The 16549-nt window shown below is 40.4% G+C and overlaps 2 pseudogenes; both read left to right on the top strand.

Moving 5' to 3' along the window:
- Positions 1-14045: 14045 nt before the first annotated feature.
- On the top strand, positions 14046-14663 carry LOC133391331 (uncharacterized; annotated as a pseudogene).
- Positions 14664-14695: 32 nt separating this feature from the next.
- LOC133391330 (uncharacterized) lies at positions 14696-15735 on the top strand (annotated as a pseudogene).
- Positions 15736-16549: the final 814 nt, after the last annotated feature.

The raw sequence follows: 16549 nt of genomic DNA, 5'->3' as shown, positions 1-16549 counted from the left end.
GTAAGGACGGGAATTGGATGAATATCGATAAATTCGACCAAAAAACGCTACGAAAACATCAAAGAAGATGATGATGTAGCTGAGGAAACTGTGTACAGTACACAGGAATCGCTACAGAAATAAGAACCATTCGATGGGGTTATTCGCAATTGAGCATTAAAACATAACCACCAAATTAAGCTGTAAATGGTACAGATTAACGATATTAAGTCAAACAACGGACTACCGCTGTCAAAAGATGCGCGCACCTTGCTTAAAATAAAAATATGTGGAAAAGAAATATACCCAATAGCAAGGAGAGATTTTGGGTTCACAGGGATACGATAGGCTCTCAAGAATCAATAACGACAAGAAAGCATTAATATTAATATTTTGACGGCCACGCACACCAATGTGGTGCGATAAACATTTGTTTACGGCCTAGCAAAACAGAGTGAACATTGAACTAGCACCGTTTTAAAAATTGAATTACCAACTTAACCACAAATTAACGCCAAATACGTTTCCTTAAGATACTGACTAAAATTTATTTAAAACCAGAATATTTAACATTTTTTACATAAACTTGCTGAGGTAAAGGCCATCGAAGTACAAACTTATTTTTTTGTACGAACTTAGAGCTATTTTTCACCTTACCTATACCAAATTTTGTTAATTATAGTGTCGTGGGAAAGGTTTCTACACATAATTTTTAGCTGTGGCCTGAAAGAATGAATCCTGAAAAGGATAGAGATTTTTGGTGAGGTAAGAAGTTGATCGCCAAAATTTAAAGAGACAATCCTGTGATATTGGTAAGGCAATGAATGAATTGCCTTTCTTCTGCCATGTACATCTTATTAGTATTGGTGCGTTTTTTTAGACTGGATTGTGGCGATCGATGCAGAAGCTTAAAAGTATCCGAGCTTGAGTGATGATCAGCTCTCTGGCGAGCTCCTCCAACATGGAGGGGAGTGCCTAGTTAGAGTGCTTCATTTGATCATAGGCAAAGTTTGGGAGATATACTATAAGAACTGCTCCATGACTGGATGACCGGTTTCTTTGTACCAGTCTTTCAAAAAAGGGGAAAGGATGGACTGCGAGAACTACCGGGGCATTACCATTCCAAATGCCGCCTATAAAATCTTCTCTCAACTTCTGCTTCAACGGTTGCTACCCTTGGTTGAAAACTTTGTAGAGGAGTATCAAGCAGGCTTCATGGAGGGACACTCGACAACTGTCCAGCTGCTCCGTTAGTACAACTGTAGAACACATAACGTTATTATTAACTTTAAGGCGACATATGACAGCATTGACCGGCAACAGCTGCAGATGCTTATGAAGGAGTTTCGGTTCCAAAACAAACTGATCAGACTGTGTAGGGCGACTAATAACATCGCCGCAATGCCCTTCGCAGACCACTAGCGTATGGTGGAACGAGCCATCAGCACTGCAGCCGAACACAAGATCGGCCGCTTACCACGTAGAGAGAAAAAGGACTGCGAACGAGCACTATCCGAGAAGAATGCAGCGCGCGCCCGCATGCTACGGCATGAAACCCGTCAGAACGTGGAGATGTACAGACGACTGAGGAATCAGCAAACCCTGCTCTTCCAGGCCAAGCGGTGCCGTTTTCAATAGTTAGTCGAACAGCTGTTGGAGCAGCTTTCCCAGTCGGGACACACGCTTGTTCTAAAGGAGATTGAAGGAGGCACAAAGCGGGTTTGCTCCTAAAATGCGGAAGGAAATCGCCTGACAGACGGGCGAGAGGTGATCGAAAGGTGGAAGTGCTACTTCGAAGGACACCTGAATGGAGCAGGTGCAGGAGAGGCTGACAACCACCACAGCAGCAGCACAGCAGAAACAACAGCGACAGCATCGGCGCAGACGACGAGGTGCCCCCGCCATCTCTGGATGAGATTGCCAGCGCCATTAAGCAGCTTAAGAGCAATAAGTCTGCTGGCAGCGATGGACTGGCGGCCGAGCTCTTCAAGATGGGGCCGGAGAGGCTTACCGTCGAAATGCATCGACTGAACGTGAAAATCTGGGAACAGGAGGAACTACCAGAGGAGTGGAACCCAATTTTTTACTCCACGGCAGATTCTCCAGATGTGCACAGAGCGCCAGATCCCTACGATTGCACTACGATTGTTAAGAACCCATCCGAAACACAAAATCCACAAAAGCTCTAACAGCTCTACGTTTTGATGTGACCCAACGCATTGTCCAGCGAAGGATAACAAATGATGAAACGTAGATGATGAAACGTGACATGCAAACAAGACAACAGTGGCGTGTGAATGGCGTATAAACTAAGACAAAAATAAAGACAAAATCTTAGACAATGCGAAGTGATTATTATGCGAATCGTTTTTATTTTTCGATTATCGTAGAATAGTGCACTTGGAGTTCGTTCTAATAATTTTATAGTGAACAAAAACTTATTAACTATGATTGCCAAAGACAAGTAATGAAATGCTTGAGAGAGAAAATGCGAGTAACAGGGTTAAGGGTTACGTTTTATTGGTTGGTTACCATACATTTTTGGTTGGTTCCCATATTTGTTTATGCGTTCTCACCACTGAAAGCCAAGCCCACAAGTGAGTACAGGCAGGCCTTGACCGACATCGGTTGTTGAGCCAAAAAGAAGAAGAAGAAGAAGATATATCTTACCGAACGAAGGAAATTTTACCATTAACTATCTCAAACGGAGACCGTTTTTCGTCCGACAGCTCTTCGTCAGATTAAAGCTATCGAAAACGTATTATTTTACGGTTTAACTATTAATATTTTGCATGTAATTACTTTCAGAATGTATTTTTTGTTATTATTTTCTGTAAAACGAGTAGGAATAACAAAATGCAGACAAAGTAGAGAAACATAACACAAGCGCTATGTTGCATGACATCGTCAAAAACATTTAAAGAACCGCGAAAAAGACCATGGAGAAACATGAACAGAGCAACACTCGGCCGCTACGATAAGCGATAACGTTAAGTTTCGATAACGATTAGATTAGTTTCGATAACGATAAGTTACGTGTAGATGCGTCTCAAGGCGGCCTTATCGGCACCGGCGGCTACAGTGTGGGGTTCCATGATCGGAAGTGATGATGATGATAAGTCCCACCTCTTATCCTAACTAGTGATGAGAATAGTTCCAAAAATTGAGGAACGGAACGAACCTGCCAATCTGGAGAAAAAGAACGGATCGCGGAACGCAGGATGACCTGCCATGGTTACGCTTTTTTCAATGGCTCACTTTATATATGGTTAACTTGAAAGTATTCATTGAATATTGTGTATTATATTTTTTGTGCAGTAATCACAGTTTCAATTAAAACAATAGTTAATAATAGTTTACTGAATGTGTAAAACTATTCTTCTACTAAAATATAAACGCTTAACTTAAGTAGCCCACTATACAGTTCCTTTTTCATTAAAAGGTTAAGGCATGTTGTTGTTTTTGTTTTTACTAACTTTTACTTTCACGGTTTTTTAAATTTCGTATGGCCAAAATTACACTACACTGATTGAATTAATATTTCTTAATATAAGCAGATAGAATCGAATAACATTGGTTTAAATAAAATACATAGACTGTTAAGTTGTTTCTGTAGGGTTGACATGATACTGTACGATGAACTACCCGTGTGAAAGTGTCCGGTAGTGCACTTTAATTGTCCATAAGAATAGCGCTGTTTCACGGGGCGATAAACGGCGTTAAAGAAATTATTGCGGAAGGCTAAACGTGTCATGCACCCTCAATATTTAGTTGCACAAAGAAGATCGCAGGTAAAAATTCAAACGAGTTCATTGGAGATGCATGGGCAACGAAGCAGCTTAGCGCCAGACACATAGCAATTCATTGACTACCACAATGAACGCACAATAACGCACCTATACTGATAACATCCATATGGCAGAAAAGAAACATTTCATTCGTTGCGCTTACCGCTAGTGCAGGATTGTCTCTTTAAATTTTGGCGATTAGCTTCCCACCAATCACAAATTTCTATCCTTCTCTGGCTTCACGGCTCAGGTGTTGTACCGTTATCTCTTTGACTGAGAGAGTACGGCTTGCGCTGTTATCACTCACATAGACTGAATGTATGTGTGTGTCCATACTAGAAAGAAGCAAAAGAGAAGAGAACGCCGTTCTTTACCGGAACGAAAAGAACGCTGAGAGAAACAGGTTCAGATTTTACCTGCTTCCTTTGTACGTACCAAATCGGCCCATCGTATGAAAGAGAGCAGATGATCGTGCGTTCCAGACTGGATCGAAAAGAACGCTGAGAGAAACAGGTTTAAATTGAACCGGCAAACCGGCTCATCAATACAAAGAGAGTACAATGTCGTGCGTTCTAGGCCGGATGCAAAGAGCACTGAGAGCAACCGGTCCAGCACAGATCGCCAGGAACACTGAGAGCAGCCGGTTCAGATCGGATCGATAAGATCGTTGATAACAGTCGGTTCAGGTCGGATCGCAAAGATCAGTGGGAGCAACAGGTTCAGTTTGAACCTGCTTGGGTTAAAAATAAGGATCGCGGTCCTGATGCTTGAATGCTGGAACGGATCGCACCTGGCAGGTTCGGAACGCAACGCGCATCACTAATCCTAACACAGGTTTGAGAAGGACGGAAGTATCCACTTGTATGGGCGCGTGTTTCAAATTTATGTTGTCTTATATATTTTTTCTAATTTGTTGTGATATATCAAAAATCTGATCATCATCATCAAGCTCAAGACGACAAGTGCAGTTGTACATAACATAGTGACATAGGATTTCTACACCAATATAACATTAGACCGCCGGTCTGGTGATACAGTTGTCAACTCGAACGACTTAACAACACGCCCGTCATGGGTTCAAGCCCCGAATAGACCGTGCCCCCATACGTAGGACTGACTATCCTACTATGCGGGGGAATCAATTAGTCACTGAAAGCCAAGCCCCACAAGTGGTATAGGCAGGCCTTGACCGGCAGCGGTTGTTGTGCCAAAAAGGAGAAGAAGAAGATAACATTAGACAGTTTGTTTAACATATGCCACACACCTACGTTTGAAGTCGTTTGAAGAAGTTTGAAGTGAAGTAGTTACTCCAATTCTTGATTTCTCCGGATAATCTATTGTACCATCGAATCCTCTCGAAAAACAAAGAGTTTCTGGCACCATGTGTGCCATGTGTTTTTTTTTTTTGTGACGTTTGACGTTTAACGTAAAAGTCGCATTCGCGTTTCGCTCAGTATATTTTCTTGTTTTGATTGCATGCAACGTTTCTCTTCTCTCTTATGTGCTTCCTACGTTGCCGCAACTGTAAGAACTCACTTGCGTATGTATTTAGTTATGCGACCACCGTTTGTTTATTGCCGCTGCCTACCTGCTTTCTAACCATAGCATGAATGAGGAGAAAATAAGTGCATTGATCGACTTCGTTGCTAATATCTGCACTACTCTTGGTCCGAGCGACAGATTCATGCTTATTGGTGATTTCCACCAGTCTACGCTATCCTGGACATCGGCGTCAGAGGAAAATGGAGCTGCTTTTGATTTCTATGAGAATCATGCACGCTCCGCGCGCAGTGTCCAGTTCGTTGATGGTTTGCATCAGAATGGACTATACCAGCTTAACTTCAATACTAACTCATCGGGGCGAATACTTGACCTAATTTACGCAAATTGGCCAGCTGCATCTACATGTTTTTCAATACGTGTCTGTGAATATCCCCTTACTACTATCGAAGAACACCACCCTCCGCTTGACTTTGATTTGGACAACGTAGCCACAGTTACGACCGCTACATCCATTGATGCTGATAAAAGACTGAATTATGCTCGTGTTGACCTTCCAAAATTGGGGCGACTGATTTTATCTTTTGACAATTCTTTTAGCTGTTCGGACTATTCAACCATTGACGATGCCACAGAGGCTTTTTATGAGTTCATAAGATCTGCTATATGTGAATGCACTCCTGTTAAAATTCCTCGTCGTGGGCCACCATGGGCCTATTCTAATCAACGGGCAGAACGAAACAGCACGTCACATCTTTACTACAACAGAGTTCATTCTCTCTTTCGCCGATATAATAGATCCTGTCACCGAAGTTATTTGCAACAAACTGCACGTTCCCTCTGCAAGTACCCTAGGCGCTTTTGGAGTTATGTGGACAAAAAACGAAAATCTGCTGGGCTACCAAGCATTATACGTTTTGACGGTGAAAGTGCCTGTTCCCTGCCAGAAATGTGTAAATTGTTTGCCTTGCGTTTCAAGAACAACTTCGCTTCTCAAACTACTGGTCCAGAAGATGTGGCCGATACTCTCTCTAACACACCTGTTGGTGCACTGCTCCCTATGCTACCAGTCATCACTGTCGATACGATCACCTCTGCCATCAAACGTGTCAAATCCTCATATACCCCTGGCCCACAAGGTATACCGGCCGTTATCCTAAAGTGGGGTGCTTCTGCGCCTGCTCCCTCGCTGATGAAGATTTTTAAGGAGTCCCTGAGATGTGGAACCTTTCCTGCCACTTGGAAATCTTCCTGGATGACACCCATCTACAAGAAGGGCTGTAAGAATGATGCTTTAAACTATCGTGGCATAACCTCACTCGCGTGTGTGCAAAGGTGTTCGAAATGCTAATCTACGAGCCATTGTTGGCCTCGGCCTGCAACTATATTAGTGTGAATCAACATGGTTTTGTACCCAGGCGATCTACAACGACTAATCTACTAGAATTTGTTAGCAAATGCCATAAATCTATCGATAACGGTTTACAACTAGATGCTATTTATACGGATATCAAGGCAGCATTCGACAGTGTATCGCACTCCATCTTGCTAGCGAAACTCGACTTACTTGGTCTCCCAAACCCTATGATAATGTGGCTTAGATCGTACCTTACAGATCGTCAATATTCTGTGAAGTTAGGCCCGTACATGTCAAGTCCATTGCATGCATCTTCTGGAGTCCCGCAGGGCAGCAACCTGGGTCCTTTGCTGTACCTTCTTTTCATCAACGACGCGACATTGATCCTTCCAGCTGACAATCATCTACTGTACGCAGATGACGCGAAAAATTTTCGTGTTATTCGTGAACCAGAAGACCACGCCCGACTGCAAACTTCCTTGCATGAGTTCCAGTGTTGGTGCAACCGTAATGCTTTATCCCTATGCACACATAAATGTGAAGCCATCACTTTCAGTCGTTCTCGCTGCCCATCATTATATGAATATGCGCTTGATGGGCAGTCCTTGGCGCGAAAACAATGTGTTAAGGATCTAGGCGTTTTGCTCGATACAAAACTATCATTAAAGGATCAGCTGGATCACGTAGTAGCCACCAGCAATAGAATGCTAGGACTAGTTATCAATATGACTCGCGAGCTTAATGATATACCTTGCACCAAGGCGCTCTATTGCTCACTTATCCGGTCGTTGATGGAATATGCAAATATCGTATGGTGGCCAACTGCAGCGCGTCCGTTAGCTCGATTGGAATCAATCCAGCGCAAAATTACACGATTTGCACTTCGCTCATGGAACCAAAGGCTAGATTACCGGACTAGGTGTTTACTACTCGGTTTACCTACCCTAAGTGAGCGAATACGAAAAGCCAGGTTGTCGTTCATCACGGGACTTCTCGACGGCCGTATTGACTCTCCGTCACTACTGGATGCCATCAACCTGTACGTTCCGGCCAGGCCGCTCCGGACTCGGGCAATGTTGGCCCTCGACGACCGTAGAACGCAATTTGGCTCCTCTGACCCGTTCCTACTCATGTGCCGTGCTTTCAACGCAGTCAGCGACGCTTTTGAGCCGAGGATTTCGACAACTGAGTTTAATGATCGTGTTTCTGTGTTAAATTTGGTTCCATAGTGCACATTTTTATGTTCTATGTTATTGTAATCCATTGTAAACAACTCATTGTAAAACATTGCTAAAATGGTTCGAGAGGGCATTGTTGTCCATCGATAGACAAATAAACATAAACATAAACATAAACATAAACATAAACATAAACATAAACATAAACATAAACATAAACATAAACATAAACATAAACATAAACATAAACATAAACATAAACATAAACATAAACATAAACATAAACATAAACATAAACATAAACATAAACATAAACATAAACATAAACATAAACATAAACATAAACATAAACATAAACATAAACATAAACATAAACATAAACATAAACATAAACATAAACATAAACATAAACATAAACATAAACATAAACATAAACATAAACATAAACATAAACATAAACATAAACATAAACATAAACATAAACATAAACATAAACATAAACATAAACATAAACATAAACATAAACATAAACATAAACATAAACATAAACATAAACATAAACATAAACATAAACATAAACATAAACATAAACATAAACATAAACATAAACATAAACATAAACATAAACATAAACATAAACATAAACATAAACATAAACATAAACATAAACATAAACATAAACATAAACATAAACATAAACATAAACATAAACATAAACATAAACATAAACATAAACATAAACATAAACATAAACATAAACATAAACATAAACATAAACATAAACATAAACATAAACATAAACATAAACATTTATCACACCATTTTCCGGTTTCAGTATAATCACAGTATTTTCGAACACCGTTCCATTATCGTTCAATAGTACGTTCATCTCTGCTGACCAAAAAATTCGCGTAAATTTCGTTTTTCGGATCGCGTCTGAGTTTACGCGTCCTGACCGCCATCGCTCTTGTTGCTGCAACGACAACCTGCACCGTTTCCCATATAATGGCCCGTATTTGCAACGCCTGCACTATGGAAATTGCAGAGGCATCTATCAGCTGCTGCCTGTGCGACTCTCCATGCGACTCTCCTGCGCTGCACTTCGGTTCCTGCTGATCTGTTCCTGCGCATTGCGGAATATAAACAATTACACTGGTGCTGTATTGGCTGCAACAGCGTATTTATGAATCCGCGCACCAAGTTCGTAAAAGACGCAGCCATGCAATCTGGCTTCCAGGCGGCAATAACAAGAGTCGCCGAAAGCATCAAGTCGCCACTGACAACCGTACGTTGTTTACATTTGGCGCCAGACCCATCAACACCCAAAACAATAACAACCAGAACCAACATAATAAGCCGATCGATGATATGTATCGCAAAAATCGAGCTTCACCCATGATCAAAGGCACAAACAAAGATACAACTACATTTCCGATCAAAATATTCCCCGCTCAGTCTACAGTACAAAAGTGCGCATTGTTTATTTCCCGGCTCGCTCCGGATACATCCAGTGACCAAATAGTGCAAATGGTCAAACAAGCTTTGTCCATTGAGGATGTCACTGCATATTGCCTTATACGACAAGGCACAAACACAGCAACACTCTCAATTCTATCGTTTAAGGTGTTAGTGCCTCTTACTCAACGTGAACGCTTGGTCTATCGGTGCGTGAATTTGTCGACTACCGAGCTCAACAACCAGGTGCAAATTTTCGTCTACCGCCAATGAGACTTTCAACACCTACAACCCTATCTACAGCGTAGGATATTCGATCACCACAGCTGTTGGATCATACAATACTTTCAGCACACACTCCACGCACTTCACCCACACCGCTAATCCACTAATTATCAACACCGATAAACAATTCACACACATCACGCACACTCGCACGCTCGCTAATCAGCTGAGCACCGCATATGAGCCAAATAATGCCGAAACAACTTTTGTTGATAATTTACGCACTCACCTGATGATTGTTCCTCCAACAACAAACAACTTTACCACCACTGAAGCAGTCTGTAGTAACGGCATCTCGTGCAGGCTACTTAACGATCGTGAACCCAACACTACGCAACATCAGCAGCACTATTGCTACAGTACAGATCCTACACTCACACAAACGCACGACGGTCATGTCATTCCTGCAGGGGTTGCCTCCTTAAATAATACTGACGATTTGTTATTTTTATATCAAAATATAAGAGGACTAAAAACTAAATGTCATGAGGTATTCGATTATGTTTCTACTACTCATTACGACGTCATTATCCTGACTGAAACATGGTTGGGCTCCCCTATTAACTCGTCACAGTTGTTTCCGGACCATTATATCATCTTCAGAAAGGACTGTAATGACAGAAATAGTAGGAAAACCAAAGGTGGTGGGGTTCTCATAGCTGTCGCCTCACATTTGCGAGTACTCTTATGTTCTACATCAGACACTGTCGAGCAACTTTGGTTAAAGATTTACAGCATTAAGAAAACGTATGTTATCGGCGCAATGTATGTTCCTCCTGACATAGCAAATAACACGTCGGTTATTCACACAATCTGTTCAACTATTGACGACGTAGCGTGTAAAGCTAATGAAATGTGTTTGTTATTCGGGGACTTCAATTTGTCAAACCTGATTTAGATACCCGATGAAACAAATCCACTTATGCTCCAAGTTGACTACGAATGCTCGAGGATTACGGACAACTGTTGCCTTCTTCTTGATTGTATGAATAGCAACGGACTATACCAGATTAACAAAATTCATAATGCGTCGAATAACTACCTCGATTTGATCTTTGTATGCGACAATATCCTGCAACAATGCTCTCCACCGGCAATAACACCCTTCCCCATAGTTGCTATTGATTGCTATCATCCGCCTATAGAGCTATGCCTGCCGAACGGCTTAGCCAAAGCAGAACATCATACAACATCACATCAAGAATCAGGCATGCTCGACTACAGTCGCACAAACTTTTTGGTTCTAAATGATCTACTGCAATCCTCTGACTAGTCATTCCTTGATGGAAACCCGGACGTAAACCATGCACTCGATATCTTCAATCGGAAATTTACGGAACATTTATCTGCCTGTAGCCCTATAAAACGTCCACGACAGGGTCCACCGTGGGGTAATGCTCAATTACGCCGCTTAAAACGAAACAAATCTTCCTGCTATCGGTTTTACCAAAACAGTGGAACACAACAATCGAGATTGCGGTTCATCGCTGCACACAATGTATATAGAAGCTATAATAGACAACTTCACTCTCGTTTTTTGATTCGTATACAGTTCAGCTTAAGAAGAAAACCGAAAAAATTTTGGAGGTATGTCGACACAAAACGGAAAAACAGCTCCTTGCCAGCTATAGTTTCCTTTAATGGAACAAGTTCGTGTACCAAAGAGGAAACCTGCAATTTATTTGCCGATCGTTTCATGAGTTCGTTTGCCACTGAAGCTCCTGGTTTCTCATTGAATGCTGCTCTCAACAACGTGCCCTCCGACGCTGTCGATATTAATGTGCGTGACATAAATATCTCCAGAGATTCTGAGCTAAAGGCGCTCAAGCAGGTCAAACCATCCTACAACCCTGGACCTGATGGTATTCCAACCGCAGTTCTTGCCAAATGCAGCGAAGTTTTGGCCGGACCTCTGGCTCGTATCTTCACACTCTCGCTCAATCAGCGTGTGTTTCCAGCAGCATGGAAATCGTCCTACATGTTTCCTGTGCATAAAAAGGGGGATAAGAGCTTAGTGGAAAACTACCGTGGCATTACTACTTTGCCTGCAGGCACTAAGGTTTTTGAAGTCGTCATCCAGAACTCGCTCTTGAACTGTTGCCGCTCGCTGATATCAACACGCCAACACGGGTTCTTCCCTCGCCGCAGTGTGTCCACCAATTTGGTGGAGTTTGTATCTCACTGCCATGCTGCATTCGCTTCGGGAGCCCAGATGGATATCATCTATACCAACCTTAAGGCTGCCTTTGATCGGCTGAATCATCGCTTGCTGTTGGCGAAGCTTGCTCGTCTTGGATTCTCTACCCCTTTAGTGGAGTGGTTTGAATCTTACCTCACCAATCGTCGATGTCGCGTCAAAGTTGAATGTATGACATCTACGGAATTCGTGAGTTGTTCAGGCGTGCCACAGGGTAGTAACTCTGTACCCTTGCTGTTTTCTCTATTTTTCAATGACGTTACTACTGTAGTAAGGGAATCTAAATGTTTATTGTATGCGGACGATCTTAGACTTTTTTTCCAATGAGGTGTTTTGGTGATTGTCTTGTCCTGCAAGCATCGATCGACTCTTTTTCCGACTGGTGTCTGAACAACGACCTACAAATTTCTGTTGATAAATGTTTGTCCATGTCGTTTCAACGTTCTAATTGTCCAATAGTGTTTAACTACTGCATCTCCGGTACACAATTACAACGACACAGTGCAGTAAAAGACTTAGGAGTTACTCTTGACCGTAAACTTGACTTTCATGTGCACCATAACGAAATTATTGATAGAGCGAACAGAATGCTAGGATTTATACGCAGGCAGTCGAGAGAATTCTCCGACCCACATTGTCTTGTCGCACTCTACAAATCACTAGTCAGATCCATCTTAGAATACTCCTCAGTAGTTTGGTGCCCATCGTCGTCGTTATGGTCGAATAAGATTGAGTCAGTGCAGAAAAAATTCATCCGTTTGGTCTTACGGCTCACACCCTGGCGTAACGTAGCAGCGAGACCTAGTTATCATGCCCGATGTTTAATTTTTGGACTCGAGTCTCTCGCTACTCGTCGCGAAACGGCGCAAATCTTGTTCATGAAAAAAATCATCCTAGGAAAGATAGATTCACCGGACCTTTTAGCTAGAGTTAATTTCCACGTACCTGCTCGTACTTTAAGAAACTTTAGGCTACTAAGAGTTGACCAAACTAGACGTGCATATAGCGACAATGAACCTTTGACTGCGATGGCTATCAGATTTAGTGCACACTATGACTCTTTTGACTGGAATTCCCTAACTTAACCTGTTTTTCTTGCTGTGATACTCTGCGTTATTTATTTTGTGCTGACTTTACATTGTACCGTGATGCTTTATGTTATTATATGTTTAGTTTATAAGATCAGTGATAAGGCCAATGATGGCCAATCACTTAACATTTACAAATAAACAAATAAACCATGTGAAATGAAGTTGGGAACCCTTAGCTCATTTGCGCTGCGTTCTACCAAATACCCTGGCAAAAGGCCTCTCAAAAGATTAAATATGAAGGTCATGGTTTGATACACAATCCTCTGTTGCACCGACATCCGTTGAAGAATATCTAGCAAAAAAACAGACGTCGTACGTCACCGCGAACGGTGATAGTCGTCGACACAAAATTTTACAAAATGATACTTTTTGAAAAAATATCATTTGACATGGTGATATTTTTTTGTTGTATTCATTTGATTGTGATTTTCCCGGGATACAAGCAACTTAGGTCATGTTGAACGCAGTTGGCTTTGCGTTTGTCGTCCTCAGAAAATCAGTGGCGTTAGGGAACAGAACAAACTTATTCTGAGTGAAACAAGGAAGTAAAGAAACACATTCGAATTCCAATATTGTTAAATAAAAATGTCAAAAACATCGGGTGAAAAGCGGAAACTCCGTGAAATTCTAGCAGAAGGTTGTGTGGGTTTCGAAAATTGACACTTCGTTTGTACTATCGACGAAGTAAATGGTTGTAAATATAGGCAAAAGAATGAAAAATATGAGCCGGGTAATTTTATACGCCATATACGATCGGTGCACCCAGATTTGGCAAAATCCCTAGGATTGCTGCAAGAGGACGGTGAAGTCCCCATAAAGAAGAGGAAAATTTCCAAAGTTCCGGTAGCCATTGACCGGCAAAAGCTCCTGGAAGGTATTTAATATATTTAATGTTTTTTTTTTTTGTGTGGCGATCCCGTCAAATAATATTTACACAAGTTTTAGCTGTAAGCTTAACAATAAGTATTAACTAAATGTTATTTAAATCTTATATGCTCTCTAAATTGTTGTTTCAAATGGTACGATGAAGCTAATATGTTCCCATAACGTACCTATGATGTTCGTCGAATGGGACGGCTTAGGGTAGATTCTGAAACCTATTTGTGATGCGTTGAAGATGAACCTCAACCGTTCTAATATTGTTTGTCATTTTGGAGCTGCTGCTCGAAAAATTCTCCAGGAACTTACCACAATTTTGAAAGGAAAATGTTTTATGTTTTACCTATCGTGAAAGTTTTGATAAAGTATGAATAACTCTTTGTTTAAATTAAATTCAATAGGAATGGTTGAGCTGAATAATAGACACACCGGAAAATTTTTGAAAACAAAGATCCTAGAAATACTCACTCAATACGAAATTTCATTGGAACAAATTTTCACGGTCACCTGTGATAATGATGCGAACATGATCGCTGCCGTTAAGCATCTTCAATCTGATGCCCAGGTCATGTTCAACCCACTTGAGGACACCCACAAGAAAACTGTTCACTTCCGAATCATTATTTAGATTTGACAGAAACCATTGAAAAAGAATTTTACCAGTATATCACTCTTGTAAGATGTGCCGTTCATACCATGCAGCTTTCGGTAGTAGATGTGGTCAAGACATTCGATGGAGAGATTCGTAAATGTACTGCAGTATAAAATAACTGCCGGAAAATTATGTACAAGACTGTTTTCAACAATGAATCTCTCCCACCGCTCTACTCAAGAACCAGGTGGGGAGGAATTTTCGAAATGTTGAACCATTTTTTTAAACAAGAGGATTTCTTCAACGAACTGGGTCAGCAACATTCGGAATTAGGTGAGATTTATTATATAAACGAAAAAGTTTTTCAATACCTCAACATTTCATTGTTATTTTTTTCAGATTTAACAGAACAATGGGATTTTATAAAAGAATATGTAGCGGCGTTTGAGCCTGTCTATATTTCAACAAAAGCCATGCAAGCCAAACATACATCACTGAACGATTTTTATCTATCCTGGATGAAGACCATTTTGAAAGTCGGTTCAATTCCAGCAAATCGTTTCGTTGAACCGCTTACAAAAGCCCTTAAAAATCGGTTAAAAAATCTTAAAGAAAGTAATTACAATTACTTAATGTTGCCAGTTTAGCCTTTACAAACTAAGTTTGTGACACAAATTAAAGCAGTACAAATCGAGTTGTCTTATGTGTTAGGCAATAAGTTGATACGTGTGACGTGGATCCAAGATGACCACAAATAACTCAATATTTAGATTAATTTTGTTTCCATATTAAAAGTATATTTACGTATAATTATAGAGCTTCATCATCTCTACATCGGAACGCATCCATCTATGTAACGCTAAGGTTCAGCCATCTTCATCATCATCACCATCTAATGCACCGCATGCGACATTAAATAGCTCCAGTGATTTTGATTTGTATTTAACTTAACTTTACGGAGGATCATTGCCAGAACCAAATGCTGAAGAAATACAAACGAGCGCGAACAAGATTCTACGGCAGCTGATATCATGTGACGCAGAAGCGCATCAAAACTAGCATTATGATGTTTGGAATTTTTAGTTAATGCGAAAATCCACTCTTCCTGAACTATATGAAGTAGCGACATTACTTTTGTAAGTACCATCAAACCAGGTATCTGTGGAGCGTGCTTTTAGCGCACTTGGTTTGGTTTTATCTGATAAACGGACCAGAATGAACGAAGATACGTTGGAAAACATTTTACTGATCAAGCTGAACAAGCCCTTGTTTGAAAAAATTCTACATGATTTATATGAATGGAATAAGGAAGATGTTTAATTACGTTAAGGGGGTTTTAATTGGGGTTTAATATTGTTACACCAAATATAATGAAAAAATATAACAGTATAAGTATAACAATAATAAAATAAATAAAACCATTTTTTAATTGAATTGGCCTTTGTTACATAAGCATTTAATTGTGCAGGAAATCTTTTGCAATATCGGCATCATAAAATAAAAATATAACGAAGCCTCCTAGAACATTTTTTTAACCAGCAAGTCCAAAAAATGCAAATGTAAGCTTAAACTCACGCTAACATTTAATTACTGATATTTTAACAAACCACATTGAGACATTTAAAAGATAAAAAAGAAAAATCAGATAGGGCTGAAAAGCTCAGAGTTGAAAAACCTTCAAAAACACTTCCATGTATTCTTTTTTTATTCGGGGCCATGGTGGCAGGGAATCTTGGAAGTGGGTGCTGTTTGTGTTAGCCAATAAACTACCAAGCAGTTTTATAAGCAACATTTCGTGGATTTCTGTACCCAAGTTCCTTCAAATTCCAGTCAATAAATTGTTTTGTAATGCCTGAAAAATGTACCAATCTGTAAAATTGATGAAATTAATGCTATGTTAGAAGCTTACACTGGAAAAGTTAAAAGATAAAATTTTTAAAATTTTAAGTGAACACCTACAGCCGACATCACATTTCAGCGATTTGTATCGAGCAAAAAAATGTCAAATGACATTCATTCTACTCTTTTTGCAATCATGTCATCGCAAAAGCATTGATTGTTATTGCACAAATGATTGTCGCTCTTGAAAAGTCATGTCATGGTAACCATGAATATCATGAACGAAAAATAATTTTGACAGCCGCTTACTGCGAATATCATAAAAAAATGTCGACAATTAACAACACTGGTCAGATACTCTGGTTTCTTGATGTCTTTGTGCGAGATAAACAAAACAGTATAATCGGCA

The sequence above is a fragment of the Anopheles gambiae genome, chromosome X, assembly GCF_943734735.2.
Source record: "Anopheles gambiae chromosome X, idAnoGambNW_F1_1, whole genome shotgun sequence".
Classification (NCBI taxonomy): Eukaryota; Metazoa; Arthropoda; class Insecta; order Diptera; family Culicidae; genus Anopheles; species Anopheles gambiae.
The sequence above is the reverse complement of the archived record's forward strand: the minus strand, read 5'-3'. Positions and strand labels throughout refer to the sequence as shown.